At 40.2% G+C, this 12,125-nt stretch overlaps 1 protein-coding gene across 5 annotated transcripts in view; it reads left to right on the top strand.

Moving 5' to 3' along the window:
- BTBD9 (BTB domain containing 9) overlaps window positions 1-12,125 on the top strand; it is a 399,597-nt gene that overhangs the window by 206,292 nt on the left and 181,180 nt on the right.

Below are 12,125 nucleotides of genomic sequence, written 5' to 3'. Positions count from 1 at the left end.
AGTGTTTTACAAAGTGTTTGCAGATTTTTCCCACCATAGGTCCTATTATTATAGCATAAGGAACACTGGTGAATATTTGTGGATACCATTTATTTTATTTTATTTTTCATCACTATCGCATTTATTTTTTTCATCTTTTTTAAAAATTATAGTTGATTTACAGTGTTGTGCCAATTTCTGCTGTACAGCAAAGTGACCCAGTCATACATATATATACATTTTTTTCTTATATTATCTTCCATTGTGGTCCATCTCAAGAGATTAGATGTAATTCCCTGTGCTCTACAGTAGGACCTCATTGCTCATCCATTTTGAATGTAATAGTTTGCATCCACTAACCCCAAACTCCCAACCAATCCCATTCCCTCTCCCCTCCCCGCTGGCAGCCACAAATCTGTTCTCTGTGTCTCTGAGTCTTTTTCTGTTTTGTATATAGGTTCATTTGTGTCATATTTTAGATTCTTACATATAAGTGATATCATATGGTATTTGTCTTTTTCTTTCTGACTTCTCTTAGCATGAGAATCTGTAGTTGCATCCATGTTGCTGCAAATGGCATTATTTCATTCTTTTTTATGACTGACTAGTATATATGTATATTGTATATATGTACCTCATCTTTTTTTATTAAGGATTTTTTTTTTCCATTATGGTTGGTTTACAGGGTTCTGTCAATTTCTACTGTGTAGCAAAGTGACCCAGTCACACACACATATATATATATTCTTTTTCTCACATTATTCTCCATCATGCTCCATCGTAAGTGACTAGATGTAGTTCCCTGTGCTATACAGCAGGATCTCATTGTTTGTCCACTCCAAGTGCAATACTTTGCATCTACTAACCCCAGATTCCCAGTCCATCCCACTCCCTCCCCCTCCCGAGTTCCACATCTTCTTAATCCATTTATCCAACCTTAATCCAACCTTAATTGACATTGAGGTTGTTCCCGTGTCTGGGCTCTTGTGCATAGTGCTGCAATGAACATAGGAATGCATTATATTCCTTTTGAATGATAGTTTTGGACAGCATTTATCTTAAAAACAAGGCTTTTCATCATAAAAACCAATATTTTTCCATCTTAGTGTTGTGAAATGTATTTCCTCTCAGAAAACCACAATGGAATGAAGGCAGTGTGATGATGAAGGCTCTGAACTGAGTTGCAGGGAGTGTGACTCTGGGCAAGTCACTTCTCCTAGATGTAAAATAAATAATTTTTAAAAGGTGGGTATAAGAATAAATTAGGGAAAAATGATAATTTTTTAGACTTGTACAGTTGAAATAAACAGATTGTGTTGAACTCTCTTTTAGCCATTAGCTTAATTTCCTTCTTCATTGTTATAATTAACTTGTTTCAGGATTTCCTTCTTTTCCTGACCTATTTGCCTATGAGGGAAGGGTAAGTGGGCAGTGTAGTCATTAAGAGCTGAAGAGCATGCGGATGGAGGCTGGTGAAAGGGCCTGGGTGAGGCCTTTGCTGGGTAATCAGCCCATGACTTTCAGTCTTCTTTTTAGGTTGTGTTGTTCGTGACAGCCCTCAGGGGGGTGCTCCCTTTTTTCTGGTATCTTGTCTGAATATATGATATGCTACTGCAAAGTGAACGTTAGTTCTTTGATATGGCCTCATATTCCTAATATTCAGGCTTACTATGCATATTATTCCCTAAGAGTGAGTAAATGGGAGGGGAAGATGGAGAAGAAGAGAGAGAAGAGAGACTTGTAAAACTGGCAAAACAATTTTATACTTTTCTCATCAAACCTTTAACCATAGACTGTTTAAATCTTAAAGCCTTGAGAAATCATCCAGTCCATTCGTTTTCACATTGTGCTGCATGGAACCCAGTGATATGTCAGGGTCAAGGGAATGAGGGCTCCTTTCAGTTAAGGACATATACCTTAAAGAATACTATAGAAATCGAAGGTTACTTAAAACTCTTCAGGACTCCTCTTTGCCTATGCAGTGAAGTCCAAGGTCCTTAGCATAAATGCAAAGCTCTTCATGATCTACCTACTCTCTGCCCACACAGTTGCTTCTGTCCCATTCCTCATACTCTGTATTCCAAATAGTACCAGACTCTGATGATTCCCTGACCTTATCAGGCCATTTCACAACTTCCTACATTTGCACTTGATATTTCTTCTACATGGGATCCACTTTCTCTCCTGTCCTGCGTTCTTCCCTGCTCTCATCTCTGCTACCCCACATTTAGATAGTCACCCAGCCCTATTGCATCACTCACTGTCCTTTGCTCCTGCTCTTTTTCTGGTGTAACATCAATCGCAAGCTAGAACAATGTTCTTTTTTTTTTTTTTAAGCATTTTATTTTATTTTTTTTTTCTTTTTGCTATTTCTTTGGGCCGCTCCCGCGGCATATGGAGGTTCCCAGGCTAGGGGTCCAGTCGGAGCTATAGCCACCGGCCTACGCCAGAGCCACAGCAACTCGGGATCCGAGCCGCGTCTGCAACCTACACCACAGCTCACGGCAACGCTGGATCGTTAACCCACTGAGGGCAGGGATCGAACCCGCAACCTCATGGTTCCTAGTCGGATTCGTTAACCACTGCGCCACGACGGGAACTCCAGAACAATGTTCTTAATACATTTGTTTCTTTGTGTTTTCTGCTTTTCTCACTCTGTGTACTCTTCCCCTGGCAGTCTCATGGGCTCCCGTGGCATCCATCAATAAAAGACCTTCATCTTCTGCTTAGACCTTTCTCATACATTTCCAGCAAGCACACTGGCCTCTGCATAGCTTTCTCAGAGTGATGTGTGGCACCTCATGTCTCAACACAGTACCTCAAGCTGATGAACCCTGCATTCTAACACGGTCTTCTTTCTCTGTCCCCATATCAAGGAAAGACTACCCAGCCCACCCATCCCGAAAGCTGGGCATCATCTTTCATTCTTCTCTCTTCCACACCCAGTCATTTCAGTTATGGCAACTCTTTCTCATGAAATTTCTTTCCAAATCTATCCTCTTTTCTACATCTCCATTGCGATTACTAGTTGCCCTTTTTGTGCCTAAATTACTTACAGTATTATTCCGGGTCCTCTGGAACAGTGCTGTCAATAGAAATATATGTTATGTAAAATTTTCTAGTAGCTACATTAAAAAGGGTTAAAAAAAAGTAAAATTAATTTTAATACTGTATTGTACTTAAACCATTTAAAATATACAAACATCTTATGCAACTCAACCGCAAAAAATCCAACAACCCAATTGGAAAATGGGCAAAAGACCTGAATAGACATTTCTCCAAAGAAAATATACAGATGGGGAGTTGCCGTCGTGGCGCAGTGGTTAACGAATCCAACTAGGAACCATGAGGTTGCGGGTTCGGTCCCTGCCCTTGCTCAGTGGGTTAATGATCCGGTGTTGCCGTGAGCTGTGGTGTAGGTTGCAGACGCGGCTCGGATCCCGTGTTGCTGTGGCTCTGGTGTAGGCCAAAGGATACAGCTCCGATTTGACCCCTAGCCTGGGAACCTCCATATGCCACGGGAGCGGCCCAAAGAAATAGCAAAAACACAAAAAATAAATAAATAAATAAATAATTTTAAAAAAAACCCTGTTATTTAGAAAATATACAGATGGCCAACAAACAAATGAAAAAATGCTCAACATCATTAGAGAAATGCAAATTTAAACTACTATGAGGTACCACCTCATACCTGTCAGAATGGCCATCATTAATAAATCCACAAATAACAAATGCTGGAGAGGGTGTGGAGAAAAGGGAACCCTCCTGCACTCTTGGTGGGAATGTAAATTGGTACAACCACTGTGGAAAACAGTATGGAGGTACCTCAGAAAACTAAATATAGGAGTTCCCGTCGTGGCGCAGTGGTTAACGAATCCGACTAGGAACCATGAGGTTGCGGGTTCCGTCCCTGCCCTTGCTCAGTGGGTTAACGATCCGGCGTTGCCGTGAGCTGTGGTGTAGGTTGCAGACGCGGCTCGGATCCCGAGTGGCTGTGGCTCTGGCCTAGGCCGGTGGCTACAGCTCCGATTCAACCCCTAGCCTGGGAACCTCCATATGCCGCGGGAGTGGCCCAAGAAATAGCAACAACAACAACAACAACAACAAAAGACAAAAAGACAAAAGACAAAAAAAAAAAAAAGAAAACTAAATATAGAACTATCACATGACCCAGCAATCCCTCTTTTGCGCCTATATCCAGACAAAACTTTCCTTGAAAAAGACACATGCACCCGTATTTTCATTGCAGCACTATTCACAATAGCCAAGACATGGAAACAATATAAATGTCCATCAATAAGAAGATGTGGTACACACACACACACACACACACACACACAATGGAATACTACTCAGCCATAAAGAGAACAAAATAATGCCATTTGCAACAACATGGATGGAACTAGAGACTCTCATACTAAGTGAAGTAGGTCGGAAAGAGAAAGACAAATACCATATGATATCCCATATATCTGAAATCTAATATACGACACAAATAAACCTTTCCACAGAAAAGAAACTCATGGACTTGGAGAACAGACTTGTGGTTGCCAGTGGGGAGGGGGAGGGAGCAGGATGCACTGGGAATTTGGGGTTAATAGATGCAAACTATTACATTTGGAGTGGATGGGCAGTGAGGTCCTGCTGTATACCACTGGGAACTGTATTCAGTCACTTGTGATGGAGGATAATATGGAAAAAGAATGTATGTATATATGTATGAGTGGATCACTTTGCTGTACAGTAGAAATTGACAGAACACTGTAAATGAACTATAAGGGGAAAAATAAAAATCATAGAAAAGATCAAAAGCTTGTCCAAAAACAAATAAATTAATTCAACATATAATCAATATTTGAAACTATTTATTATATTTTTAACCCTCTTTGAGGTTGGACATTCAAAAAGCTATACACAGTTAATACAACCTGGTAAGTTTGGAAGTTAAGTTTATATTGTATATGTATCTATGGAGTTCCTGTAATAGCTCAGTGGTCAACGAATCTGACTAGGAACCATGGGGTTGAGGGTTCAATCCCTGGCCTCGCTCAGTGGCTTAAGGATCCGGTGTTGCCATGAGCTGTGGTATAGGTTGCAGATGCAGCTTGGATCTGATATTGGTGTGTCTCTGGCGTAGGCCGGCAGCTACAGCTCTGATTGGATCCCTAGCTTGGGAACCTCCATGTGCCGTGGGTGTGGCCCTAGAAAAGATTTAAAAAAAAAAAATAGTATATGTATCTATGACATGAAAATCTATGCCGTAAACATATACATCTCCTCCAAAACTTTCCTACTTATTCTCTATTTATTATTGTTGTTGTTACTGATATGGTAATGATAATGGTAAGAACACCTAACATAAGATCTACTCTTTCTAGCAAATATTTAAGTATAGCAAATACAGTATTATTAACTATAGGCACTGTGCTATATATATAGTAAATCTCTAGGTTTTATTTGTCTTATAAACCGAAACTTTGTACCCCTGACTACTACCATCCCATTTCCCCTCCTCCAGCCCCTGGCAACTACTGTTTTACTCTGTATGAGTCGGACTGTTTAGATTCTCCTATAATTTATATGATGTAGTATTGGTCCTTCTTAGCATAATGTCCTCCAAGTTCATCCATGTTATCACAAATGGCAGGATTCTCTTATATTTTAAGGTGGAGACTAAGATTTCATTGTTTATATATACCACATTTTCCAATTTAAAAATTATTAATTTTTTAAATACTAAGGCTTCAAAAATCGGAATTTTATACTTGCATCACATCTCAATTTGGCTTAGCTGCATGTCTCCCAACTTTGGCTAGTGGCTACTATATTCACCATCATAGCTATAAAATACAGAATCTGAAGCAAGGATTCAAGTGCTGACATTGTCTTTGGTAGGTTCCAGCCTGGAGTGATGAAGGTAAAGGTCAGATAAGGAGAAATGATGCAAGGCATTACCATGCTGGCCCCACCTCACAGCCACTGCAGAGACGCACAGGTCCTTCAGCAGACACAGTTCCCTCCCTCTTCTCTTTCCCATTGATCATGGGACTCCATGGGAAGCCGACTTCTCTGCACTTCCTCTAACCCTTTGACAACTGTTCAGAAAGCAGTGTGACATTTTATCCAAATCCACAAGTGGAAGGGTGACTCAGCATGGCTTAATGAGAAAGTTGGAGCTTGAAAGAATCTTTGAATCAACACCAAGTTTGTATCAATAACTGACTGAGCTTTTTGATATTGGTTTTCTCTCTCTCCAGTCCATTTTCCATACTGTAGCCAAATGTTCTTGCTAAACGCAAACCTACCTCTATCATTTTCCTATTTCAAAACCTCCAGTGACTCCCCATTGTTTTCAGGATAAAGTTCAACACCCATTTTGTTTAAAGTTGTACTCGATGTGGCCCCAACTACCTTTCTAGCCTCTGGCCTCAACTACCTCCCTCCCATCTTGAAAACTGTGTGTTCCTTACCTGTTGGGTAACAAACTATCTCAAACATTGTGACTTAACAATAAACATGTATTATCTCACAGTTGTTATAGGTTAGAAATTTGAAAGTAGCTTAACTGGATAGTTCCAGCTTGAGGTCTCCTACAGGATTTTAGTCAAGATGTCAGCAGGGCTGTAGTCATTTGAAGGCTTGACTAGGCTTAGGTAATTCACTTCTAAAGTGGCCACTTGCATGGCCAGCAAGTTGACACTGGCTATTAGCAGAGGCCTTCATTTCTCTCCTTATTGGCTTCTCTAGAGAACTGCCGGTGGCTGTCTTCCTGCCGAGAAAGTGGTCCAAGAGAGAGCAAAGTATAAGCCGTAATGTTTTCTTTCTCTTTAGCCTAGCCTCAAAAGTCACATATCCTCATTTCCATGCTACCCTATTGGTATGGGAGGGAACCACACAAGGATGTGAATAGCAGAAGACAACCACTGGGGCCATGTTGGAGGCTGGCTCCACACATCTATAGAATTTCCTTTAGCATGCCCTGACTTGCTCTGACTTACTGCTGGGCATTCTCACATATTATTCTCTCTTACTCGAAAGAGTTTTCTGTTTCTCTTCTCCTTGTTTGCCTTTCTAAATCTTATGCTACTTACTGTGAGAAGCATTCTCTTTGCCCGTATAATCCCTACCCTACCATCACCACCACTACCACCACCACCACCAAGGACACCCTTCTTCCATCCCATCAGAGTACCCTGTCCTGCTGCTACAGCGCCTATACGTTTTTTCGGAGTTGCCTGTTAACTGGCTTATCTCCCCCCTTAGAGTCTGAGTTCTCGAAGACGGAGACCATGTCTTTCTGTTCATTGCCACATCTCCAGTGCTCAGCACAACACTTGGCAACACATTGTAGGTTCACAGTAAATAGTCATTGGTTAGAAAGTTAAAGGAAGGGATGGGTGAATGATGGAGGGATGACCCAACAGACATCTGTCTCTTCTATTGGACTCTGAACTCTTGGAGAACAGTGCCCTGGTCTTTTCATTTCAATATCCCAGGGCATAACTTAGTGCTGAGGAGATAATAGGCCCTTAGTAAATGTCCCTTTCTCCTTCCTTCTCTTTTCCGCTATTCCTTTTAATGGAATAAAAATTTTGAGAGGATCATTATTTCTCCGCGTCTGTTATTAGTGGTAAATCTGATCATTTATAAAATATTTACCTTTTGATTATTTCTTTATTTCAAGTATTGCTGATATTCCCCTATAAGACAGCATTGTAATAAGATTTCAGATTGCTATTCATGTTTAATAACTATAGTGGTATTATTCAAGCTGAATGGATACCTTGAACATGGAAGGTGTTTTGGAAATGGTGAATAAATTCAGTAAATTTATACGTGCTTTTAACTAACTATGGTAAGCTTCAGATTGTACAAGAAGTGAATAGTCTTTCTTCAATCTTGATGCTGTTAACACGAGGAAGTACTTACTGACCTGTAAGTTGAAGTAAATTGTTTCTGTTTCTGGATTTGAAATTTAGAAGAAAATTGACATTGACCATATTTAAAGCCATTTCTCTTCAGCTACCCTGCTAGCTGTGTAGAAAGGCAGCAAGTGAGAGGAGGGCTTGTCGACAATGCTGACCCTGCTTCCTCCCCTAAGAATGTATAGAACTGGGGTCAGTTGCCAAGAACCACGGGGATGAAATGAATAAATACATGGTTACATGTGTGTTCCTTCCACTCTTTTCGTTTCCTTTAAAAATTGTCTTATTTTACATATTTTTTACTTTTATAATTTACAAGTTAATTCTGTATTATTTTGCTTTTTCATTTTCAAATTTCCTGCTAGAGGTTCATTAAAAGGAAATGGGGAAATGGACTTTATAATTGAACAAAACTACATTCACTTCTTAACTGGCTATGTATGTATCATTGGACAAGTTACTTTATATTGCTGAATCCTATTTTTTTTTTTTTTTTTTTTTTTTTTTGCTTTTTAGGGCCGCACCGCAGCATATGGAAGTTCCCAGGCTAGGGGTTCAGTGGAACTACAGCTGCCGGCCACAGCCACAGCAAGGCAGGATCCAAGCTGCATCTGTGACCTACACCAAAGCTCATGGCAACACCAGATCCCCAACCCACTGAGCAAGGCCAGGGATTGAACCCTCATCCTCATGGATACTAGTCAGATTTGTTTCCTCTGAGCCACGACAGGAACTCCTTGAATCTTACTTTTTTAGTGTGTGAGAGGGGGAGGGAAATGACCCTTCATTATAATTGGCATCAGGCTTATGTGGATAGGATAGCTTATATGAAGTGCCTGGTGTGGTCTTTGACATTGCTCAGTCGAGGCTGGGTAATACCACCCTTCGCCAGGCTGCTTTGTGTGGATTTAAACAGTGCTTAGCAGTATGTCATTTGATCAGAGTTGCATTGTCCCAGAAATAAGAGACTCCGTGATTATGGAAGAGAGCTTAGTTCTTAGAGCATCTGACAAAACTTCTCGTCTGCCTTCTTCCTTAATTTCCTTCCCAACCAATCAAAGTGGTACAATATGAATGCCCTGTGCTTTTCCTGGGTATGTTTTCTTTTCTCTCATTTTTTTGCATTTACTTTCCCTCTTTGACCTTTTTTTTTTTTTTTTTCCCTTTCTCCTTCCCTTTGGTGATGATCGATGTTTTTAGATCCCTGCTTACTCCCACTTGCTGTTGTAAATAAGACTAGTTCCCCCCACCCCAACCCCACCGCCTTTGCCATGTCATAGATTCTAACTCTGGGAGAAGGACCCTCCCCCTGGGAAGCCCGCAGCCACACAAGGTTTTACTTGGTGTCTTGCCAGGCAGTGGTTGTTTGGATGATGTATCCTCCTTTTTCTCCATATGATCTGCAGAAAGATCTCTATGGCAAGAATGTGATGGGCCCCACAAACAAACTGTCTGGGGTGTCCAGATCTTGAGTTGAGTGGCCTGTTAAAACAGGTCTCTGTCAAAAGTGATGAATAGTTTTTGTGGATTTTGAGCAAGTTGCCAATCGATCAGCTACTATTTAATGAGAGAGAGGCACTGTAAGAGGAGCAGAAGCCCAGCTGCTTGTTCGGGAGCCACCTGCCTTTTCTCTTTACTTCATTTTCTTGCTAATGAAGGAACCAATTGGTTTAGAGCGATCAATGCTGACCTATTAGGATCAGACATTGTTTTGGCATTGCCAAGGCAATTAAATTCAGCAGGGTGAGGATTAGAGAGAGAAAGGCTGTAAAAAAAAAAAGAGAGAGAGAGAAACAAGAGACTTTTTATTCAGAAACAACCACTGTGGTGTTAGAGGTAGGAAAAGGATTAGCTTTAAAAGAATTAATCATTAGAGCATTTTCTTTCTTGGTGAAATAATCAGAAGATTTATTTACATTAGTTCTTAGATTTAGGGAGATAGAAGAGCCGCTTCACTGGTCTGATTTCAGGTACAAACCTTTATTATTACCTTCTTTCCTACTGAAAGCTCTAACTCATCCAAAAAGCCTTCCTTCTCTAAGAGACTGTCTAATATAGTGGGTATCGTGACCTATATGTGCTAGATTTTCCAAAGCAGCTCCGATTTTTAATTATCTGGCCCCTCACCATTCCATTTAGATGATATGATTCAGAACTTGTTAATCAGTCTAGCACTGAAGACTTGGTGGAGAGCATAGTATATATAAAACCCTTGAGAGTAGGTGCATGAGCTCATCATCTTGGCACACACACTCCTAATTCTTTTAGCCATGCCTGCTGCCTTCCACTTACATGCTCAGTACATATTTGAGTAAACTGACAAACTGACCGACTCACTGAATAAGAAGTGAGGTCTTTAAAAATGGATAGAATTTGAAAACTTGGTGTTCCAGGGTTAGGGAAACAGCAGGAACAAGCATAGGAAAGCAGGAGTGAGTAAAGTCAGGGAGACCATAGGTCCTTTATAGAGTAGGAGGCATCTCCCAAAGCAAGAGTCCCCAGACTTTTGGATTTCACAAACCTGTGCAATTTCCACGAGTAATTTTCCCAAGTAAAAATGTTGACTGTCACTGTTGTCCCATAATGACAAAAAATAGAGTGGGCATAATTTTAGCCAAAAAAGGCAATTCTCTAAGTTGTTTATATATTACTGTATTTTAAAAATTTTATGTAGTTCTTTCTGTTTTGTACCAAGGAAAGCTGTTTACTCAGACACAGGCAGTGGCCTCTAATTCTTGCTCCTGGTAAAGTGCTCTCTCAGAGTTGTCTATGAAGGTTGCACATCAAAAGATGATGAACATCATTAGTTATCAAGGCAATACAGATCAAAACTATAGTGAGATACCACTTCACAGCCAGTAGGATGGCTAGGATCAAAAAGTCTGATAACAGCAAGTGTTGGCAAGACTGTAGAGAAATAACCCTCATAAACTGCTGGTGCCAGTGTAAAAATGATACTGCCACTTTGGAAAATAGTCTCCCAGTTCCTAAAAACCTTAAATATGGAGTTACCATTATACCCGGCAAATTTCACTTTTAGGTATATACCCAAAGAAATGAAAACATATGTCCACATGAAAACCTGAACATGAATAGCAGCATTATTCACAGTAGTCAAAAGGTGGAAAAACCCCAAATGTCCATCAGCTGATGAATGGATAAACATAGTGTGGTATAATTATACAATGGAATATTATTCAGACATTAAAAAGAATGAGGTCTGACATATGCTACAACATGGATAAATCTTGAAGACATTATGCTTGATGAAAGAAGCCAGTCACAAAAGATCATATGTTATGTGATTCCATTTTTATGATATGTCCAGAATAGGAAAACCTGTAGAGACAGAAAGTAGATTAGTGGTTGCTTAGGGCTGAAGAGATGGAAAGTTAGGGAGGCTGGTAGCTAAAAGATACAGGCTTGCTTTCTGAGATGATGAGAATGCTCTAAAATTGATTGTGGTGATGGTTATACACCTATGTGAATATACCATAAACCATTGAATTGTATACTTTAAATAGATGAGTCGTATGTGAGTTATATCTTACTGAAGTTGTTTTCAAAAAGATTTCCAGGAGTTCCCGATGTGGCGCCAGTGGAAACAAATCCAACTAGGAACCGTGAGGTTGTGGGTTTGATCCCTGGCCTTACTCAGTGGGTTAAGGAACAGGCATTGCTGTGAGCTGTGGTGTAGGCCGGCAGCTATAGCTCCGATTTGACCCCTAGCCTGAGAACTGCCATATGCCATGGGTGTGGCCCTAAAAAGCAAAAAAAAAAAAAAATTTTCAAATGGGCATCCCTGATATAAATATATTTATTTGTTTCTAAATTATATACATGCATTCCTATGCTACTATGTACCTTATAACACATACAAAAACATAGACATTTTTAAAGTGTTACAATGAAGATATTGGTCACATAAGTTCCAGTTATATTCTTTTGTAACCCATGAGTCACAATCTTACAAGCCCCTGGAGTGCGTGCACCCCACTTTGGAAATCACTCTTCTTAACCACATGGTAGAGATTAACATGTGTGAGATGATCCTGTGTAGGAAGGTTAGGTTTCTCAAGTCCAAGGAGCCTGAAATGATTGGATTATGCAAGTATCTGGAAGTCTCTGCCTCTCAGGGAGAATGAAAGCCTCATGTGCTCTTTTATCCCAGTACCTCAAATATGTGATGGCACCAGCAGAAAGGTGTTTCCAATCAATTCA

This window comes from Sus scrofa, chromosome 7 (genome assembly GCF_000003025.6).
Source record: "Sus scrofa isolate TJ Tabasco breed Duroc chromosome 7, Sscrofa11.1, whole genome shotgun sequence".
Lineage (NCBI taxonomy): Eukaryota > Metazoa > Chordata > Mammalia > Artiodactyla > Suidae > Sus > Sus scrofa.
Note: the sequence above shows the minus strand (reverse complement) of the source record. Positions and strands in the feature narration are given on the sequence as shown.